We start from the raw sequence: 15,401 nt of genomic DNA on the forward strand, positions 1-15,401 counted from the left end.
TCAGAGCTCGTCCTATATTTTTAGTAACTATCAGGTCATTCCGTGTGCTCTTAATCACCAGGTCCATTATTGTCCTGACCACCAGGTCATAACAGTTTCCCTCCACCTGCTTTTGCAGGGCAGGGATGGCTTGCCTGCTGAAATAAAAGCGGCTGGGCACGTTGTATTGTGGGACTGCCAATGCCATCAAGTTACGGAAGGTGTCAGTCTCCACCAGCCTGAATGACAGCATTTCAAGGGACAGTAGTTTTGCAATGCCAGCATTCAGAGCCTATGCTCGGGGGTGGTTTGCCGAGAATGTCTGCCTTTTGTCCCATGCCTGTGCTACCAATGGCTGTAAAGTGGGCTGGGAGTGTGAGGATGACTGGGAACGTGGTGCTGTGGGTGGAATTACACTGGGTCTGTGGACAACATTGCCAGAGGTTCTTCCATGGCGATCCTGTGAGGAAGCCAAACCAGCTGTGTGTGAGCTGGATGAAGAGGCTACAACATGAGCTGAAGAGGTGGTAGGTGCCGCTGTAGGTTGGCCTTGGTCGTCAGTGTGTTTTTGTAACTACACCACACGCTTGGTCCGCACGTTTCCACATTTTTGTGGTATTGAGGTTGCTGACACTTTTACCTCTTTTGACTTTCTGATTACATAGCTTGCTTTTGACAAAGCAACTGTAATCTTCAACTGTGTCAAAAAAGGACCAGGCACTGCAAGTTTTGGGAGCGCCCTTTTTGGGTTTTGGAAGAGGCATGCTCCTAATGGGTGCTGAAGTGGAGGCTACAGGCAACGCAGTCTTCCCCCTCCCTCTCCCTCTTTGGGCCGTTTGGGGAATCTCTTCCTCAGAGCTGCTCCCACCACCTTCCTGTACCTCACGCCATGATGGGTCAAGGACCTCCTCATCTGCACGACCCTCTTCCAACAACTGCTTTTCCTTGGTAGTCTCGGCAGCACAATACGCACAAGAAAGTGGCACCTGAGTCTCATCATCAGATGCGTACTGAGGTATGCTGACCGTAGGCACTGGCCCACCTGCCTCTTCAGATTTAGAGAGACAAAGCAGTTGCACATCACTGCATACTGCCTCTTCTTCAGTTTCTCGAATGCTGCTTGGCTAGCCCCCTCTTTCCAAGCCAAGAGATTCAGAGAGCAGAAGTAGAGATGACTCCTGTCCTGGACTCTCTAACTGCCTGGGCAATTTGGCAGGTGGTGAAGAGACAGATGGGTACTCTCCAGTGCTCTGTGCCTGAGAGGATGTGTGTTGTGAATTCTGTGGCTGAATTCACTCCTGTGGTCACAAGTGGTACTGGAGCTTCTGAGCTTCCTCCCTCAGGTGTTCTGGTGAGCTCGTTAACTGCTTCATTACTTAACTCCGCCTGATGCTGCTATCCTTGCTCCTTGTCAATGTTTCAGTGTTGGATCTGAGCTTCTCCTGATTGTTCCTGTGACCTGCTGCTCTGTATAGCTAAGTGCTTTTTGTTTTTTTGTTGCTTTTTTTCTGTCCAGCTTGTCTTTTGTTTTGCTGGAAGCTCTGAGACGCAAAGGGTGTACCGCCGTGCCGTTAGTTCGGCACGGTGGGTTTTTTTTTGCCCCCTTTGCGTGGTTTTGCTTTAGGGTTTTTTGTAGACTGCAAAGTTCGCTTTACTGTCCTCGCTCTGTCCTAGAATATCGGGCCCCACTTTGCTGAATCTATTTCATCCCTACGTTTTGTCTTTTCATCTTACTCACAGTCATTATATGTGGGGGGCTGCCTTTTCCTTTGGGGAATTTCTCTGGGGCAAGTCAGGCCTATTTTTCTATCTTCAGGCTAGCTAGTTTCTTAGGCTGTGCCGAGTTGCCTAGGTAGTTGTTAGGCGCAATCCACAGCCGCTTTTAGTTGTGTTTAGGATAGGATCAGGTGTGCAGTCTACAGAGTTTCCACGTCTCAGAGCTCGTTCTTGTATTTTTGGGTATTTGTCAGATCACTGTGTGCGCTCTGATCGCTAAGCACACTGTGTTTCTGGATTGCCTTCATAACACCTGTCATTAGCAAACATAACAGTACAAGGAGCCCAAACTAATGATTCTCAATAGAGGGAAAGAAAAAGTTCTGACATCATTTTTTTTTTCTGCTCTGTGTTCACTTTTTTTTTTCCCCTAGACATTTGGGTGATTTTGGACACAGGTGTGGACATGGATATTCAGGGTCTGTGCTCTTCAATGGATAATCTCGTTATAAATGTACAAAAAATTCAAGATACTATTGATCAGAAATCTATGTTAGAACCAAGAATTCCTATTCCTGATTTGTTTTTTGGAGATAGAACTAAGTTTCTAAGTTTCAAAAATAATTGTAAGCTATTTCTGGCCTTGAAACCTCATTCTTCTGGTAATCCTATTCAACAGGTTTTGATTATTATTTATTTTTTGCGCGGCGACCCTCAAGACTGGGCATTTTCTCTTGCGCCAGGAGACCCTGCATTGAGTAGTGTCGATGCGTTTTTCCTGGCGCTCGGATTGCTGTACGATGAGCCTAATTCAGTGGATCAGGCTGAGAAAAATTTGCTGGCTTTGTGCCAGGGTCAGGATCATATAGAAGTATATTGTCAGAAATTTAGGAAATGGTCAGTACTCACTCAGTGGAATGAATCTGCGCTGGCAGCTTTGTTCAGAAAGGGTCTCTCTGAGGCTCTTAAGGATGTCATGGTGGGATTTCCTATGCCTGCTGGTTTGAATGAGTCTTTGTCTTTGGCCATTCAGATCGGTCGACGCTTGCGCGAGCGTAAATCTGTGCACCATTTGGCGGTACTGCCTGAGGTTAAACCTGAGCCTATGCAGTGCGATAGGACTATGACTAGAGTTGAACGGCAGGAATACAGACGTCTGAATGGTCTGTGTTTCTACTGTGGTGATTCCACTCATGCTATTTCTGATTGTCCTAAGCGCACTAAGCGGTCCGCTAGGTCTGCCGTCATTGGTACTGTACAGTCCAAATTCCTTCTGTCCATTACCTTGATATGCTCTTTGTCGTCGTTTTCTGTCATGGCGTTTGTGGATTCGGGCGCTGCCCTGAATCTGATGGATTTGGATTATGCTAAACGTTGTGGGTTTTTCTTGGAGCCTTTGCGGTGTCCTATTCCATTGAGAGGAATTGATGCTACACCTTTGGCCAAGAATAAACCTCAATACTGGGCCCAGCTGACCATGTGCATGGCTCCTGCACATCAGGAAGTTATTCGCTTTCTGGTGTTGCATAATCTGCATGATGTGGTCGTGTTGGGGTTGCCATGGCTACAAACCCATAATCCAGTATTGGATTGGAATTCCATGTCGGTATCCAGCTGGGGTTGTCAGGGGGTACATGGTGATGTTCCATTTTTGTCGATTTCGTCATCCACCCCTTCTGAGGTCCCAGAGTTCTTGTCTGATTATCAGGATGTATTTGAAGAGCCCAAGTCCGATGCTCTACCTCCGCATAGGGATTGTGATTGTGCTATCAATTTGATTCCTGGTAGTAAATTCCCTAAAGGTCGATTATTTAATTTATCCGTGCCCGAACATGCCGCTATGTGCAGTTATGTGAAGGAATCCCTGGAGAAGGGACATATTCGCCCATCGTCATCACCACTGGGAGCAGGGTTCTTCTTTGTAGCCAAGAAGGATGGTTCGCTGAGACCGTGTATTGATTACCGCCTTCTTAATAAGATCACTGTTAAATTTCAGTATCCCTTGCCATTGTTATCTGACTTGTTTGCTCGGATTAAGGGGGCTAGTTGGTTCACTAAGATAGATCTTCGTGGTGCGTATAATCTGGTGAGAATCAGGCAAGGAGATGAATGGAAAACTGCATTCAATACGCCCGAGGGTCATTTTGAGTATCTAGTGATGCCGTTCGGACTTGCCAATGCTCCATCTGTGTTTCAGTCTTTTATGCATGACATCTTCCGTGAGTATCTGGATAAATTCCTGATTGTTTACTTGGATGACATTTTGATCTTCTCAGATGATTGGGAGTCTCATGTGAAGCAGGTCAGAATGGTTTTTCAGGTCCTGCGTGCTAACTCTTTGTTTGTGAAGGGATCAAAGTGTCTCTTCGGTGTGCAGAAAGTTTCATTTTTGGGGTTCATCTTTACCCCTTCTACTATCGAGATGGATCCAGTTAAGGTCCAAGCCATCCAGGATTGGATTCAGCCGACATCTCTGAAAAGTCTGCAAAAGTTCCTGGGCTTTGCTAATTTTTATCGTCGCTTCATCTGTAATTTTTCTAGCATTGCCAAACCATTGACCGATTTGACCAAGAAGGGTGCTGATTTGGTTAATTGGTCTTCTGCTGCTGTGGAAGCTTTTCAGGAGTTGAAGCGTCGTTTTTGTTCTGCCCCTGTGTTGTGTCAGCCAGATGTTTCTCTTCCGTTCCAGGTCGAGGTTGATGCTTCTGAGATTGGAGCAGGGGCGGTTTTGTCACAGAGAGGTTCTGATTGCTCAGTGATGAAACCATGTGCTTTCTTTTCCAGGAAGTTTTCGCCCGCTGAGCGTAATTATGATGTGGGCAATCGAGAGTTGCTGGCCATGAAGTGGGCATTCGAGGAGTGGCGTCATTGGCTTGAAGGAGCTAAGCATCGCGTGGTGGTATTGACTGATCATAAGAACTTGACTTATCTCGAGTCTGCCAAGCGCTTGAATCCTAGACAGGCCCGTTGGTCGTTATTTTTTGCCCGCTTCGACTTTGTGATTTCGTACCTTCCGGGCTCTAAAAATGTGAAGGCGGATGCTCTGTCTAGGAGTTTTGTGCCCGACTCTCCGGGTTTATCTGAGCCAGCGGGTATCCTCAAGGAAGGAGTCATTGTGTCTGCCATCTCCCCTGATTTGTGGCGGGTGCTGCAAAAATTTCAGGCGAATAAACCTGATCGTTGTCCAGCAGAGAAACTGTTCGTCCCTGATAGGTGGACTAATAAACTTATCTCTGAACTTCATTGTTCGGTGTTGGCTGGTCATCCTGGAATCTTTGGTACCAGAGAGTTAGTGGCTAGATCCTTCTGGTGGCCATCTCTGTCACGGGATGTACGTACTTTTGTGCAGTCCTGTGGGATTTGTGCTAGGGCTAAGCCCTGCTGTTCTCGTGCCAGTGGGTTGCTTTTGACCTTGCCGGTCCCAAAGAGGCCTTGGACACATATTTCGATGGATTTCATTTCTGACCTTCCCGTTTCTCAAAAGATGTCAGTCATTTGGGTGGTCTGTGATCGCTTTTCTAAAATGGTCCATCTGGTGCCCTTGGCTAAATTGCCTTCCTCCTCTGATTTGGTACCTTTGTTCTTTCAGCATGTGGTTCGGTTGCATGGCATTCCTGAGAATATTGTTTCTGACAGAGGTTCCCAGTTTGTTTCAAGGTTTTGGCGAGCCTTTTGTGGTAGGATGGGCATTGACCTATCCTTTTCCTCGGCTTCCATCCTCAGACTAATGGCCAGACCGAACGAACCAATCAGACCTTGGAAACATATCTGAGATGTTTTGTTTCTGCAGACCAGGATGATTGGGTGTCCTTTTTGCCGTTGGCTGAGTTCGCCCTTAATAATCGGGCCAGCTCGGCTACCTTGGTTTCTCCATTTTTTTGCAATTCTGGGTTCCATCCTCGTTTCTCTTCAGGACAGGTTGAGTCTTCGGACTGTCCTGGTGTGGATTCTGTGGTGGATAGGTTGCAGCAGATCTGGACTCAGGTAGTGGACAATTTGATCTTGTCCCAGGAGAAAGCTCAACTTTTCGCTAATCGCAGACGCCGTGTGGGTCCCCGACTTCGTGTTGGGGATCTGGTTTGGTTATCTTCTCGTCATATTCCTATGAAGGTTTCCTCTCCTAAATTTAAACCTCGTTTTATTGGTCCGTATAGGATTTCTGAGGTTCTCAATCCTGTGTCTTTTCGTTTGACCCTCCCAGACTCCTTTTCCATACATAATGTATTCCATAGGTCGTTGTTGCGGAGATACGTGGCACCTATGGTTCCATCTGTTGAGCCTCCTGCCCCGGTTTTGGTGGAGGGGGAATTGGAGTATATTGTGGAGAAGATTTTGGATTCTCGTGTTTCTAGACGGAAACTCCAGTATCTGGTTAAATGGAAGGGTTATGCTCAGGAAGATAATTCCTGGGTTTTTGCCTCTGATGTTCATGCTTCCGATCTTGTTCGTGCCTTTCATGCGGCTCATCCTGGTCGGCCTGGGGGCTCTGGTGAGGGTTCGGTGACCCCTCCTCAAGGGGGGGGTACTGTTGTGAATTCTGTGGCTGAATTCACTCCTGTGGTCACAAGTGGTACTGCAGCTTCTGAGCTTCCTCCCTCAGGTGTTCTGGTGAGCTCGTTAACTGCTTCATTACTTAACTCCGCCTGATGCTGCTATCCTTGCTCCTTGTCAATGTTTCAGTGTTGGATCTGAGCTTCTCCTGATTGTTCCTGTGACCTGCTGCTCTGTATAGCTAAGTGCTTTTTGTTTTTTTCTTGCTTTTTTTCTGTCCAGCTTGTCTTTTGTTTTGCTGGAAGCTCTGAGACACAAAGGGTGTACCGCCGTGCTGTTAGTTCGGCACGGTGGGGTTTTTTTTGCCCCCTTTGCGTGGTTTTGCTTTAGGGTTTTTTGTAGACTGCAAAGTTCGCTTTACTGTCCTCGCTCTGTCCTAGAATATCGGGCCCCACTTTGCTGAATCTATTTCATCCCTACGTTTTGTCTTTTCATCTTACTCACAGTCATTATATGTGGGGGGCTGCCTTTTCCTTTGGGGAATTTCTCTGGGGCAAGTCAGGCCTATTTTTCTATCTTCAGGCTAGCTAGTTTCTTAGGCTGTGCCGAGTTGCCTAGGTAGTTGTTAGGCGCAATCCACAGCCGCTTTTAGTTGTGTTTAGGATAGGATCAGGTGTGCAGTCTACAGAGTTTCCACGTCTCAGAGCTCGTTCTTGTATTTTTGGGTATTTGTCAGATCACTGTGTGCGCTCTGATCGCTAAGCACACTGTGTTTCTGGATTGCCTTCATAACACCTGTCATTAGCAAACATAACAGATGTGGCACTAATTGAAGTCGATGCATTAGCTGCCATCCATCAGACAATGGCTTCAATTTGTTTGTCCCGCAGCAGTGGGGTACGGCGAGCTCCTACAAAGCTGCACATGAAGGACTGTTTCCTGATAAAACTGGGGGATGATGAGTCAACAGTGCCTGCAGCAGGCTAAGAATCCCCACATCCTCTCCATGCAGAAACTCCATGCCCACGACCATGTGCCTTACTTCCTGCCTTCTTCATCTTGGTAGACTGATAAAGATAGGCAGAAAAGTACTAAGGGATTAGTGTGCTTATTCCTTAACAGTTGCTAACAGGTATAAGAAACACTAATTTTATAAAGTGTGGACTAGACTTTAATATGAGCTAATGTGGCCTGCACAACTGTAAAGTGGAGTGTTTGGTGAACTTTATTACCTTTTGTGAACTCTGAACTCACACAGAGACCTTGCAGACAGCCGTGAACGGCTGTGCAAGGCCAAAAATAGCTCCTCTATGTACTCCTTTATAGTGTTTTTCCACAATCTAGCAGGATGCGGATGGAAACCCACTAATAGGATAAATCAGGACAAAGTGTGCAGCAGGCAGCACTAATTGAAAAAAGGAAAATGGAACAGTATGAGGCAGTGATGCACACTGAGCTGTCTAGAACCAGCTGTGGCTGCAGAACAGACTACAGAGTGAGCTGCACTCACACAGAGACCTTGCAGACAGCCGTGAACGGCACTGCAAGGTCTAAAAAGCTCCTCTATGTACTGCTATATAGTGTTTTTCCACAATCTAGCAGGATACGGATGGAAACCCACTAATAGGATAAATCAGGACAAAGTGTGCAGCAGGCAGCACTAATTGAAAAAAGGAAAATGGAACAGTATGAGGCAGTGACGCACACTGTGCTGTCTACAATCGCCTTTGGCTGCTAACAGACTACAGAGTGAGCTGCACTCACACAGAGACCTTGCAGACAGCCGTGAATGGTGATGCAAGGCCTAAAAAAGCAGCTCTATGTACTCCTTTATAGTGTTTTTCCACAATCCAGCAGGATACGGATGGAAACCCACTAATAGGAAAAGTCAGGACAAAATGTGCAGCAGGCAGCACTAATTGAAAAAAAGGACAATGGAACAGTATGAGGCAGTGATGCACACTGAGCTGTCTACAACCAGCTGTGGCTGCAGAACAGACTACAGAGTGAGCTGCACTCACACAGAGACCTTGCAGACAGCCGTGAACAGCGCTGTAAGGCAAAAAGAAGGTTCTCACACAGCGGTTGCTAAATTAGCCTGGGTAAAGCACAATGAAGCAAATCGCTATCTCAAACTGGCCCTCAGTCAGAACACAGCGTCCTGTCCCTAACTGAATTCATAGCAGAGCGAACCCAAAATGGCGGCGGCGACATTTATAGTGCATCATGACATCATTTAAGCAGCCAATCACAGCCATGCCAGTAGTTCCATGATTAACATGCATAACAGGATGTGCCCACACTCCTTAGGATTCCTCATTGGCTGAATTAAATGAAACTGGCTCATTGAATTATGGGAACTTCCGTATTCCGGTTTCCGATATTGAGAAAGTATCGGAATGCTCAACAATAATAATAAGATGAATTGTATCATTCAAAATTACAATTTGAGTTGTAATGCAAAAAAACAAGCCCTCATATGGTTATGTGGATAGAATCTTAAAATGGTTTAGACCCTTGGAAGAAGGGGAGGAAAAAACAAGTAAAAAAAGGTGATGGCACAGCTGATACTGCACCACCTTCCTTAAAGAGAACCTGTCACCCCAAAAAACAAAGATGAGCTAAGCGCTCCAGCATCAGGGGCTTATCTACAGCATTCTGTAATGCTGTAGATAAGTCCCCAATGTATCATGAAAGATGAGAAAAAGAGGTTTGATTATACTCACCTGAGTGAGCGGTCCAATCTGATGAGCGTCGCAGTCCGGTCCGGGGCCTCCTATCTTCATCAGATGACATCCTCTTCTTGTCTTCATGCTGCGGCTCCGGCGCAGGCGTACTTTGTCTGCCCTGTTGAGGGCAGAGCAAAGTACTGCAGTGCGCAGGTGCCGGGCCAAAAGTCTAAATCCTGATAGCTGACAGTCAAAGAGTGGTCATGTCAAGGGTTAACATGATAGCCATGGACCGATAGTAGATTAGAAAAAAGAGGCTACAGCGTTCAAAATCATGGAAATCATCAAAAGCTCTGACTATATGTGTGCAGATGCATTACAATCATCTTCATTGTGATTTTGATGAATGGATAATCCTTTCAACGTCCAGATCAGAGTTTTTTCCAATCCGCTGATGTGGTAGTAGGACAGCAGTCAATCACAGATACAATCCTGCTTCTCTGCTGTTATGTTATGTGAATAATAATATATGTCTAGCATTATGATGGAATTACCTAAGGCTAGGGTTACACAATTATATTTTCTCTTGTCGGGGTCGTCACGACAATACCCTTCATCCACCAGTCATTCCAAATCAGATTAAAGCATGTTGGTACCGGATAAGAATGAGTCAGACACAATGCTGGTTCAAACTCATAGCATGCTCGTGTGTCCACACATAGTGGGAACGTCACAGCAACTGAACACTTTATTTCATATACATAACATTACATAGTCCATTGGGGGAAGGTGTGCAGAGGGCAGGGTTAGATGGGGTTTAGGCAATTTATCTAGTATTCAGTCCCTCTGGTTGGCTTGACATTATATGATAGATCCTACTTCATCCACGTCACTTTAAGTTTCCATTTCTCCAGGGACGATACTTTAGCTTCAGAAACGAAAGTAGATTCTTGGCAAGAACGAAAACTAAGGCATAATGTTAAGTTTCGGTTTACAGAGAAATGATCCTTGGCTTCTGGAATGTGAAACTTGTTTCTTCAGCAGAGTGAATCTGCAGCAAAGGTGAATACTGGCAGCCATCTTAAATACAGTTAAATTTGCATTTGGCAAGCAAAGGGAAAAACTTATTGTTTCACAGCATAAGAATATATAAAAGTACAAAGAGTATAAAGATAAATATATTTTCACCTTGACAATCCCCCCTAAACACTAAGTTTTTCCCTAAAAAGAAAGTTCCTTCGAGACTGTCCATGTGATGGGGAAAGGGGAGGTGGATTTCTTCATCCAGACACCTCAGAAGCTCTCCCCTTGTGAGAGGCCTCCAGGCAGCTGAACCCTTCACTAGCTTCACATGGAGTTCTCCTGCTGTCCCTAAACTAAATCTCTTTACATCATCTGAGAGTAAAGGGTTTTGTCTATCTTCTTGAGGGGGACATACTTGGGGATCTCCCCTGGATCAGTGCCATCATACTCTGGTGAGTGTACTTCTTGGTTGAGGAAGGTGCCAGTCGGAGTTGCCTCAGTGATAACCTTTTTATACAGGGAATAACACAACAGAGAATTATCGATCCAACTACAAGAAAAGCAATCAGTACTAGACAAGCTTGTTGAAGGAATCCTTTGAGCCCACCCAACCAACCGGAAAAGAAAGATGTGTCTACTCCAGCATTAGATTTTAATTCTGCTGCTAACCCATTTATCTTTTTAAGGGCTATCATGGTTTTTCCATTTACCCCAGAGTTCTGAGGGATATAGGTACAACATTCCTCTCCCACCATCCCACAGACTCCTCCTTTCTCAGCTAAGATCATATCAAGGGCTAGTCAGTTTTGGAGGGTCATTCTAGTGTTAGGGCCTAATTCCTCAACTATACCCTGGAAAGCATCACAGGTAAAATTGACAAACCTTTGTTCACTGTAATATATGTAATTGATCCCATCAACATTTTTATTAATCTGCACTTGTGGGATTAAAGAAACAAAGCTAGCATAGATCTGGTTCTCGGCCTTAAATTGGTCAGGCACTCCCCTTGGCACTCCAATGCCATCGACATATACTAATGGATCTTCTTCATAACTCATGTGGAGCTGATCGAGACTTCTCCTCATTCTGGTATATTCATCAGGTGTCTCTGGATCCCAAGGTAAAATCTTGAACTGCATAGCTAGTTTGACAAGGGTGCATTGACCTGTCCAGGTATTAGGCAACCTAGGACGGAGCTTACCATCTCCACACAACCAATAAATGTCGTACATGTACTGTGTATGTTTAGTTAGGAAATCAGTATCCAGGGAACTGTTCTCTTTGCAGAACCCTGTCTCGAAGACCCCTACTGGTGTACCTGTAGTGTCATGGGAATTATAACATGTATAATTATCAGCAAATACAGTTATCCCTCCTGGGACCTTTAGTTTAGGTGCTTCATGAATTAGTGGGACATAATCTGAGCAATCAGTGGGCTTTAAACCCTTCAACAGATTCATAACACAGGCAGTGGTATTGTCATCAGGAAAAAACAATGCATGTGTGTATAGATGTGTATTTGCTGCAGCACAAGCAATACATCCTACAGAGATATTCTGAACTCTTACATTGTATCTTACCCATTCTAACCATAAATTTTTCCTTGGGGCTGTTTGTGTTTCTATGGAGAAGACTTCTTGCCAACTAAGACCTGGAATGGGGATTACTTTGTTTACTATATTTTGCAAACGTTCACCTGGGCCTGTTTTAGTTGTACTGGTAACGGGGGCCTTGGTTGGTCTGAAACTAATATCCTGGAGCTGTATATGGCCTAAATTCCCATAGTATCCGATACTATTAAACACATTATGAAAATATCTTCCCAGTACAATTGTTATCTCTGGTAACACATATATAATACTGGATAATTCCCTCTACCACCCGCTGAGTCTCGGGGCACTTGACTACATCGCAGAAATCAAATCACCAGATATTTACCGGGGCCGTTAGGTTTACCCAGAGAATAGTGGCACCGGAATTCTTATTTACAATAGGGGCCGGGGAGGTAGGGGCGAGGATGACCCCTGGCCCCAGGACCAAGAACAACAACAACATTTTCCTTCGATCATCACTATGAGTAAGCGCTGGTCCGGTCTCTTTTGCAGTGTGAAGCGTGGATTCAGGTGCTCTTTCCTTCAAGTTTTACTGACATAGCTTTTCACGACCATAAAACCACCAGGCTTCAAATTGTGACAAATATCGGTTTCTGTTGAATCTGGAAGGGAAAAAGAAACTAAAACATGGGTGTTAGCAACATTTTCACTAAGCTGAATAACATATTGAACAGCACGGTCAGTTTCTTCTGACAACTACTGAGACTGAAAATTTGCAACTGAAAACCTAGCACCAAACAATATCTCATATGGGGACAGGCCATATTTTGCAATAGGGGTAGTACGAATGTGTAAGAGCCCTGGCCCTGGAGCCGTAGTCTCCTGCATCACTTTGGTCAATTGTTCCTTCAGTGTGCCATTCAGCCTCTTAACTTTCCCACTGGATTGTGGATGGTACGGAGTATGGAGGGCTGCAGTGGATCCAAGCATTGTCAGAACCTCCTGACACACATGAGAAGAAAAGTCCGGGCCTTGGTCACTTTCATCAACTTCTGGAACACCATATCTGCATATAACTTCCATCACCAGTTTCTTTGCTGTGGTCTTTGCAGTCACGTTGGTAACGGGGAATGCTTCTGGCCAACTGGAGAACATGTCGACAACCACCAGACAATATTCATACCTTCCAGACTTCGGCAACGTGAGGTAGTCCACCTGGAGTTTTTGGAAAGGATAATCGGGCTTAGCAAGATGCTTCGGGGGTACACGTTGAAGTTGACCGGGTTTGCAGGTCTGACAGATACCTCGATGTGTGGGCCCATGCGCCCACGTGGCAATAGCAGGGTACATCTGCTTAGGGAGACACACAAGTTGGTCCTTTTTCCAGCGACCATTGTCCATACGTGCTCCATCAGCTTTCCACTGCTTCACTTCTTCCTTTGGAGACATTCTCTGCATCGTCATTAAGCGGTCTCGCGGGGTCCGACAGAAGACCTCAGTCTGTCATAGATCATCAGGTTCCTGTAGAGTCAGTGTTTCTTGTAACTGTTTACGCTGAGAGCGTGTGGTCACCATAGCTGGTATGGTCAGTTCAACGGGTAGGAGAGCAGCGGCTTTTGCTTGCATATCCGCACAGGCGTTACCACCAGTCTGTGGTCTGTTCCATGGTACCGTGCTCCTTAACTTTGATAATGGCCACCTGAGTAGGTAATTTGATTGAGTCCATGAGGGCTTTAACAGCTTCAACATTCTTCACTGAGTCCCGGCAGTAGTAACAAACCCTCGATTGGCCCATAGGGCTCCGAAATCATGAGCAATACCAAATGCTTACAGTGAGTCCGTGTATTTATTAGCCCACCTGTCCTTGGCCAAAGTACATGCAGTAGACAGATCCTGACGTTCTGCTTCTTGTCCTGACAGGGAGGGAGGGAGGGAGTGCAGCTCCGTGCACTACAGTATCTTCCATAGTAACAGCATATCCTGTGTGGAGTCTGCCAAAATCATCACCACATCTTGAACAGTCTTTCAGGGCATTGTAGAGAGGTTGCATTATGCGGGATGCGTCCGGTATCCACTGACAACAATAAGTACATAGTCCAAGAAAACGCTGGAGTTCAGTCTCATCCTTTGTAGCTGACGGCTATTTTTCTTTCTTCTGTGAGGTGTCTGGCACCCTGAAGGAGACAGTGACCCAAAAATATCACTTGACCAAGGCAGAACCGAAGTTTCAAGGCCGAAACCCGACAGTTCAGATCTGCCGGATACTTGCGAAAACTAACAGTGGCAACAATGGCTTCCTGCTCTGTCTGTGCACACAACAAAAAAACAAAAAATTACCCACATACTGAAGCAGCATAACATAGGGATATTCTAACTGCCAGGGTTAGACACACTATCCCCCCTATTTTTTTTTTTTTAAACTGATTGGGAAAGGACATGTGAGATACACATCTCATTATACTCATCTACATAGGGGTTATATAACATAAATACCATCTGACCATCATCTTGGCTCACCAACTCTCTAGGTCTGTTCAGGTGCACTTATACATCCATCATATTGTCTTTGTCTGTAAAATGGGAAAGGTTTGTTCTCAGGGTCAGCCAATTATTTTAGCGTAGCTAGCTAGTCAGAGGGCTTCCAGGGATAATACTCCTGTATCTGTCTTACACTACCTGGTGTGGTTGGTTCTCTGGTGGTGGGGGTGACTAGATGACTGGTTGGGGATGACATGACATGCTGGTCTACAGCTCCTTCCCAAAAGGATTACTGTCAGCTTACTCCCAAAGTTAATGTCCCCACTAACCACAATCCTGTGTCAGCTTCTTATATCACTACATCACTACATGTGATCTTATCTGGACAGGAATCAGTGTAATTCACTTAGGTCGAGTTGCAGCACAGATTATACAAGTATTTCTCCAGTCTGGGTTTGTCTGACCGCAAAATTTACAAATCCATCTGTCTTGTTTTGGTCTGAGAATTAACATGGCGAGAGAGATTTCCAGACACAGGGTTAAAATAAATATTGGAGTGTGAGACTGGTTTGTGTAGGGGAGGGGGCTGGAGCTGGAATCTTCTGCTTCTTGGGCCACTGATAAGGAAGCGAGCTGCGAGTTGTGTCCTTGAAGCTGCGAGGGGAGGGGGACTAGAGAGCGAGTGAGGATCGCTGCAGCTGCTGATACAGACTGGGTTAAGTTCTTCTGGAAACTTTGGCCCCCTTTCTCTGGCCGGCAGCACAAAGAGGAGAAGTCAAAAAAAAAAACAATTCGCGCAGGGGTTCACCCCTCCCATCAGCTACGAACACAGATAAAAATTTACAGCATTCCTCAACACAAAAGAAAACAATAACGCAGCTATTTGACTCCACCCTCCCATTGGGTGTCTCGGAAAACCACACAGAGTGACGAAATACAGCAGTTCTCAGACTCAATTAATTTCTACAAAACCTTCACACAACTCATTTGCCAGAAAACCCTAGAAAAACTAATGATTGAGGTATTTATAGCCAAACACGGGCTCTGCATCCTTTCATCTTTCCTCTCCATCAACCTTTTTGCTCGTTCTTTAAACCTCGCGCAACTCGCAGATGAGTTTGCACTTGTTCTAACAGTCCTTTATCTTTCAACATTCTTGACTGCCTTCTTGCCCTCCCGTGACTCTACTATTGTCTTGACTTCCACAGCATCCTCATCTAACTCGTGGGGCACGGACTTCTTCTGCCATAAGAGACGCAACATGACTCACAGAATACTACGCCCTTCTGCAGTAGGCCGCTGACAGCGACAGCAACACTTGTGTCCTAAGCACGGAGCCTCTCGTTCGACGTGCTATGAATAAAGAGCCTCGCGCTCAATATTTTTCCCTAACCTGAACACCAGTGATTACAGTCTGCCCTGTCACGATATTCTAAACATTGGGAGGCGGTCTACTAGTGAGACCCCTCCACTGAGATTCTGGTGGTCCCCC

The sequence above is a fragment of the Ranitomeya imitator genome, chromosome 4 (assembly GCF_032444005.1).
Source record: "Ranitomeya imitator isolate aRanImi1 chromosome 4, aRanImi1.pri, whole genome shotgun sequence".
In the NCBI taxonomy this organism is placed as follows: Eukaryota; Metazoa; Chordata; class Amphibia; order Anura; family Dendrobatidae; genus Ranitomeya; species Ranitomeya imitator.